Genomic DNA, 8,500 nt, shown 5'->3' with positions numbered 1-8,500 from the left:
CAGGAATTACTAACACTGCTGGCTGACTTAGGCCATGCATAGTTTTATGTAAGGAGATATGACAAATGGAAATCTTTCCTTTCATTCATGGGCCTTAGATTGGATCTGGGAGAAATCACTGCCTCTGTTTCCAAAAAGCTGCTCCACCACATACTCTCCACTGCCTCTCTAAGGGTACTTTACTTTTCTGAAACACAACTGCTGGCAATGGTAAAATGTTAGAATTCCTCTTTCTCACCCTAAACACTTCACTGGCTCAACACTGAGCTCCTGGATTTCTGCCTTCAGTTCTGAACTGATCTAAAGGACTTTACCTTCAGTCGAGAGCATCTTTCATTTGTGAAGATCCCAAAGTGTTTAAGAAATTGCCTATCAGCAAGCATAACTCCATCCATCACTCAAATGCAGCAAAGCAGCTGTTCATCATTACACAAACTTTATCCAGAAGCTTGGAACAGGCACGAAACCAGAAAATTATGCTCAGCTGTTAATGCAACAGAAATTTAAAAAGAAAGTAGCTTCACCCACAGGACTCCAGTGCATAGTTCCTTGTTCTTGCAAAATGCTGCTAGAAGCATTCTTAATCACAAAGAGCTAATATTCCTGATCCAAGGCTGAACTGATTCCCATGTCACTGTGCATCCAGTGACCTCACAGTAAGTAATGATATGCTCCTATCTGAGCAAATATGAAGTCATTTTAGTTCAGCCTGGAGGAAAAGATATGTAAGCTATGTCACATTGCCTTGTGTTTGCTGGGTACCTGTGTGAGCACAGTTACAGCAGCTCAGCACATGTGCAACGATTTACCAAACTTCAGCCACACAGTGGTAAGCCTAAGGCCTGTGTCTCCTTCATGGGAGGCTAAGGCTGACTGATTCTCTGTAGTCTCACACGGAGGAATAATTCTTTAAATGTGTGAACCTGATGCATCCATTGACATGGAAAAGTGCTGCCAAATCCCAGTGCTAGTGTTCAGTACCTGGTTGGTAAAAATGCACAATTATACAGAAGGTATTAATGAAGCAAAAGGCATTTGTGAAATACTTTGAAGTTGTGCAAAATTAACAAAAAACTTTGCAAAGACTGAGACAGAAAAACTCTGCATTGATAGTATTTACCTTTACCTTGCGTACATCAATAATGCAAGTGTGAACATCAACACCTCCAAACTGTTGGAGCCCGTCAGTTCCGTACCCAGGGGATGTAAGCATGCATTCTGCCCTTCCACTGCTAATGCCTCCTTCAGCAGATTGGAATCATGCAGGTGTGGAGCAGGTACATCTGGTTTGGGACATGTGATTAAATGGAACTGAGTTACAGTGACTTATGAAGTTACCACTCATGACCCATCATTGGCAGCACAGTTTCTCTTGAGTTGCCACAATGGCTAAGTAAAGCACTCAAACCTAAATGAAAGTAGTTTTGCTGGAGGCACTTGGTCTCACTTTGGGGTAAGCCAGAAACATGTGCATGGGCCACAGCACCTTAACTTGCAAACTGCAACTTTTTTAATTGCCACAAACTGATGGTGTTGCAGACATATGCTCAGTCCCTGGAGAAGTAGGTATGGCTCCTCAGCAAACAGCTGTGGGGGAATTAAGTCATTATAGCCCAAAGGTCAAGTGGCTGAAAATACAGTCTACATCTTAAAATGTTTAGTATTTTGCCACTAGACTAAAATTACAAATTTATTTTTTCCACAGTAATTTCTGAAAATTAAACAAAATACACCCTTAGCTAATTATTATGAATGCAGAATGTTGACTACAATGCAGAAAACCAGCTGTAACAGTTTCAGTTAAATCATCTCTCCTTCATGAGAAAGAAAGATCTATTTCCTGCATTTAAAGGCAAAAATATACATTATTTCAGGGGATTAGATAGCCTGCTCACTGCTAGTTGTGAGTTCTACAGAAGTCTAATAATATAGATATGCAAAGAGAATTCTTTATGTGCGCACTGACTCTATACATACCATAAATGCTACGATAGCAGCCATGAAATGTCGCACTTATTACAGTTTATTGCCCACAGTATGTTTGTCCTCCCTCTACTCCACCATCTTTAGCAATGGGCATAATATTCCAAAGCTCTAAGAGAGCAGCTTCCCACAGCTATTTTAGAAGCTGCAGACAGACAGGCAATGTTTTCTTCGTTCATCCCAAGTGTTGAACACAGACAGCTCCTACCTGCTGACCCAAAGAAGAGAGGAAAAGAGCATCAGACATATCAAGACCTCATCTCCTCAGGAGTAGAAACAGGAATGTTGTGCTGTCAGAGAAAATGATCTCTCTCACACAGCTCTTGCTCTGAGCTTTATGAGGTCCCAAGACATCAGACCTTAAAACAACAAGGTAACTGTGGAAAAAAAATAAAGAAGCAGCAGATATTCTGGGTTGTGCCAAGAGCTGTTTTGAATGCCTCAGATCCTGAAATGTGAACGGTTGGTGTAACAGAGCCTAAATGTTTTGACTTTACAGGCAAAGGGCTATGAAGATGAAACTGATGATAACTAGTATATATTGTACAACATTCTAAACCAGATCAGTTTCTGTAAGTTATCTTGAATATTATCTTCTCCACATTGTAGTTGATAGGGACTTTGCATCACAATGAGGAGCCATGTATATAATACAGAAAGGATTGTTACATCAAGAGTGCAATTTGAAACTGTTGCTCCTTTGCTTAGGTTTCTTCAGGTTCCTGTTCACTACTGGCATAGATGAAAATCCCACAGGTATTAGCCATAGGAGGAAACAGAAAACATTTTTAGAAAGTATAATATTTGAGTGTAAATAAAAAAGGCTGACAAGTGCCATCTGATATTGTACAATACAAGAAAACAAAGTAGAAGGACACTGCTAAAAAGAACAATGTCATATTGCAAGGTTTCTGAAACAAATTTTATGAAATTCTGAGAAATTATGCATATATGTTTGTAACACTGAATTTCTACCAAATGTCTCATTTGAATAAAAGTAAGTATAAGTGCACAAACCTATGTGACTGCAGTCTAAAAATTAAAGTACTTTACATTTCCCAGTCATGCTAATTATAATCAGCCCTGCTGCAATTTCACTGAGATGAATAGTTACATCAGAGACTGATTTCACCCACAGATTTGAATTTAAGCCATACTGACTTTAGCCTTTCAGTACCAATATAAAATGAATACACAGGGTGCAAACAGTGGAGAAAAAACCTCACTATGCATACTTATTCACAACTTGTTATAGACACCACCTTTTTATCATTACTTACTTTTATATTGCTATTCTACTTCTGCATGGATTTCACAATTCTAAGTAATAAATACCATTTATTTTCAGAATATATCAGAAAAAGAGTTGCTGGACTTAAAAAAAAAAGCCCAACAGGCAAAATAAGACTTTTATTAAACAGATCTGGTGCTTATTTACGTGGGAGGGTCTGTCTCCATAGCTTTGCATGGACAAGTTTGACATATTATTGTGAGTTCTGTTACAACAGAATGTGGACTGCTTGGAGACACAAAACTTCAGACTATTCCTTTGGCATTTGAACACATGTAACACAGCAACCATATAAGATGAGGTGTGTCTGTTGCCCTACTAGTAGATACCTCTTGGAGGATACACACTGCTAGATAATATCTGCATTTTGGTAACAGTTGTTCTACAATAATCAACAATGTTAATGAGTGGTAAGATTTGCTGAAGAATAAGAAAAATAGGATAAAAGAATGAAGTGTAGCAGAACTCACCTGAGTCAATAAGCCCATGAACATTCCTGTCCAACAGCTGGTAGTAAGAACAGTAAGATCCAGTAGAGGAGCAGTAAGAAAAAAACCAGGTAGCTGAAGAAAATTACTATGACAGCCTGGCAACAAGCACATATGCATTGAAGTGTGTTGCCCACTGTGAGAACAAAGAATTTTTCAGTCATAGGAATCATAAAATTATCTTTTACTGACTAAAAAACTGTTTTCTAGATTGCATATCAACTATAAAGCTCCGCTTATTTTTAGAAAAATTGTATACTTAAGCATGCATAAACATGATACATAAGAAATTAATTAAGTTAGCAGGCTGCTTCTCCCAGCCAACCCTTCACTTTGGGAGGACACACAGCAGTCCCTCTCCTTGCCAGGACATACCTGACCCTGGGAAGCCCTGCAAGCTCTGAGAGACCAGGGCCCTCAGCAGCTGAAAAAGCAAACCTTTACTTTTGATAAAGCAGAGTATGATTCCCCTTACTGGCTCCTGAACAAAAAGGAGTGATTGAGCTGATGACAAACTGCCACATTTGTTTCCCAATAAAGAAAGTCTCTAGTCTGGGGGAAGCCCAACTCTTCACTGGAAACAACAACAACACTGCTGATGACAGCAGCTGGCAAACTTGGTGAAGACTTGGGTACACAACAAAGAACTTCAACCTTTCCCTGCATTCAGGATGAGCAGCTTTTGCTTCTCTCAACCTGCTACTACCATAAGCACTTCAGACATGTCTTTCCTTGAGACCTCAGGGCATGAATGGTCCTCTTCAACTACTCATCGAACTCCCTGTTTCATCCAAGCAACAGGACAAATGGCAGCTGCCTCTTCCCAGGCTGCTGACAGCTCTTGGGCAGTGCTGGTTTATAAAGCAGGAGTTTTCAAGTGTTCTGCCTCCAGAGCTGAGGCCAGCATGGCAAAAGCAGGGTTGGGAGCTGCTCCCACAGCAACAGTGGTTTGCACAGTGGCCATTTCCTTTGGAAACCTGGCCCAAATTATAGATGCTGAGCATTTCTGCAAATCTGGCCCTTAAAGCCTGCACTTATTTCCACTGCAATCAGTGGCAACTGAATCTGTTCTGACTGATTTAATGGGGGCAGGCACAGAGACTTAATTAGAAAATTAGTAACTTCAAGAAAAGGAGAGAATGCACAAGGGCCTGGAAGATCTCTGGTTGGAAGCAAGCAAATGAACCAGTTGTCCTCCAGATTGAGATTTTAGCCTCTCAACAAACCCCCCTTCAAAAAATAATAAAAATAAGAAGATAATAAAAGATTGGCAAAATGTCCTTGAGGCTGCTTTAAACATCTTGTATAATATATAATTGTTTTTCAACTCTTAAGTACTCTATCTACCTTTTAGGTCCATCCCCTGGGAAGAAAATATGAAACACTTTGAAATGCACAGCCCTTGAAAACAATCGGCATTTTCCACTTTTCTTTTGTGTTGGAGGTAATTAAAACTTTGCTTTAAACTCCTTGTTCTTTGACAGGTACAAAGATGGACTAAGTCTAAGGTGTGTTTTTCATGTTAGTCCAGCTGAATTCCAGAGGTATTTTTAACTAGCTCTTGTGTTTTAAGAAAATACTGAGGTTTTCAATTCATTATTGCATGAAAAGTCCTAATATCTGGAAGCTCACAGCCACAATATTCCAGAGTTTTTATTTATTTTGAGGATTACCTGCATTTATGGAGGGCCTGTATAACAGGCTTAGGGGCTGTTTCTGCACTGGTAAATGCACCTACCACAATGCAGGATCACCAATGCCAAACTGTGCAGTGTCAGTCCTGGTGCAGCCTCATTCATAGAGCTTGGGAACAAAATATCCTTTGAGCAAACTGTTCCCCTGATGATATCTGAGCATGCTTTAGACAGAAGCATTTGCTTAATACCTATTGGGATCCTCAGCACCAACAATAATTTGCCTAATATGGGCAGTAATGGATCAGAACCTGTGAATATGCTATAGAGCATTTCATGGTGCAGACATACTTTAACTGTCACAGTCATTAAGCGAAAGAGTTAACTTGGGTATGTTTTACCAAGGCTAACACACTGAGTTGTGTTTATTATCCAGAGTGAAACCACGTTGTTCTGTGCTCAAATGAGGGAAATGTTAGGAGCTCAAGAGACTCGTGGCTCTCTTCATCCCCCCACTTCCAGTGGGAGAGCCAGACTACATATATATATATACATATATATCAGTTGCTGTCTGTGACAGCTTTCTGAGATGTTGTCTGCCAATTCATGAGAAGAATTCTTTGTCTAAAAAATCCCTCATGTCTTATCAGAATTTATTGTCAAGTTAGTAGTCAAGAAACCAGAAGATGTAACTTTCCAAGTTTCCAAAGCTCCAGGATGGATTCTAATTAAACTAACTACATATATCAACCTAGAATTCAGTACCAAAGGCAACAGTCAAAATTTTGATGTGGGCAGAAATTTTGCCTGTGAGAATAGTGTGATGCAGGCCATTCATTAGCACTACCCAACTCTTGGCAAAATTACATCTTGCCTTTCTCCTGCACACAACCCATACTGCCTCATCATCATGATGGCTGCGTTAGCAGAGAGCACTTACACAATTTCTGCAAGTCTCCTGTCTCTGGAACAATACAAAAGCAAAACACCACTGGGAATGAAATGAGGTAGCAGAAACATCTCGATGATAGGACGGTGTGCAACAGCTCTCTTCTGATGTGAAGGCTGGACTTGATCACAGAGGTCTTATCCAGGCTTAGTGGTTGATTCTACAAATTCTGTTCAGACAGACGAAGTGCTGTGACAGTACTTTTCTGGGTGCACACTTAGGCCCTCAGGACAGAAAAAGCAAGTGTTTCTAAGCAGAATCTCTCAGCTGAATGTGCTCAGAGATTGCTGCACTCTGGCAAGGGCACAGTTTCTAAGCATTTACGAAATCTCCTTAAAATGGCATTTGTTAGAAGGGTAAGAAGTATTTATAGAATATCCTCTGGGAAAACTGTGTGTGTACCAGGATGACACTGGTACCCAACTACCTTCAAACATCTTCTCTAATGTTCATACAAGTAATATGCTGTAATTGGCCACTACTGCTTAACCCCCAAAATATTATAAGCTGCTCACATTGTTTGGCTGCCATAATCTATTTTTGTGTTTGACTCATGGACCACTTCTGCTGTGCATACTAACATTAGTTAGTATCTCAGGGCTGCACTATCCAGCATCTTGCTGATTGCAGTCCAAATAGTTTAGCCTGCAAGGAATTCGGTGTATCTGCATACACCTCATTTGCTTTCAGAGGTTGGCAGACTGCTAGTATGCACTCCTCAATTTATGAGAACATAGGCTAAAGCTACAAACAAAACACATCAGAGCCATCATCCCATTTTGCTTGTACTAAGCCACAGTGAGTGCTAAAGAAATAAGTAGGGAAACACAGAAATGACAAGGTAATAAAGCACAAATTGGTTTGTTGCATTTACTCACATGAACTTCCATTGTTTTGTTTGGGCTTTGCTAATGTTTTTCAAACTGAAACTGTATTTCCTGTAAAGAATGCAGCTAATTCTGCAGCACAAACACCTGTGGAATGTTATTATTCTCTTAACAGCACACCAAGATGCACAGAGGTTTATGAAGCCCAAGGTAAGACAGTCTCTAACTAGCATGAAAATGTAGGGCAGCACTGCAATTTTCTGCCTGGATATTCATAACAGCAGGCATGCCCACATTAGTTTTCTGGTTTTCTCCTGCTGAGCCAGGTTTCAAGGAAAGTAACCAAGCAGACTTGTCGGGGCTGTGAGGAAAAGGAAGTAGCTGAAGGGCTTGCTGGGCATGGGACAGAAAGGAGGAAGAGGGGCATTACCTCAGCCTGCATGCAGGACTTGCACAAACATAACATCTGCTCTGTTCACAGCAAGTTTGATTATCAGACATCATTATAGCAGTCTAGGCTTGCTAGTTTTGCTAGTTTTGGCTTGCTAGTTTTGGTTGCTAATTGCATGTTGTAGGTGATGATCCCAAAACTATCTCCACATACTCAAAGACATCAGAGTACATGTTCATAGTTTAGGCTGCATCTCATTTTTCATTATCTGAAATAACGTTCTGCCACTCCCACTATTGCGAGGCTGCTCCTTTCTGGGCCTGAAGTCTCCATATCAAGCAATAGAATTGGAATGAATTCTTTAGGAATACTTTAGTGACAAACTCCCAGGCATTTCCAAGAACAAGATCAGTCAAAACTGACTCAGGCTACTGGCTTTTTTTAATACAGTATTTCAACTGTTTTAGTAAGAACAAGCATTTTTAGATTTCTTGCAAAGGTACAACACGTAGCTGGATGGTCTCTGCATGGAGGAAAATGTACTGTGAAAATGTGTCTCTTTGCCCTCTGAATACTCTTAATTCTCACACAGTGTACAGTACAAGCAGACAGTGCTGAGTTCAGTGAGTTCAAAAATTGTAAATTGATAGTGGGAAGTGCCTTTTGTATGAGCCTAACACTCACAAAACGTGCTGAGATAGTGCAAGACTTTAGTATAAGGTCTTTGACAGAGCGAAGAGATTTAGAAAAGGTATCAGGCTATCATACTTGATCAAAAAACCCAGAATATTCCCATTTCTTCCCTATCTCTGCTATTGAAACTGAGTAACTTAAGCTCTTGAAAACTTAGGGTTCTCAAAGTAGCTTCTCTGCATGTGGCCCTGCATACCACATAAAATAAATGAATTTATCTAAGTCACACACTGAGTTTTCTAAG

The sequence above is a fragment of the Pithys albifrons genome, chromosome 1, assembly GCF_047495875.1.
Source record: "Pithys albifrons albifrons isolate INPA30051 chromosome 1, PitAlb_v1, whole genome shotgun sequence".
NCBI classification, from domain to species: Eukaryota; Metazoa; Chordata; class Aves; order Passeriformes; family Thamnophilidae; genus Pithys; species Pithys albifrons.
The sequence above is the reverse complement of the archived record's forward strand: the minus strand, read 5'-3'. Positions refer to the sequence as shown.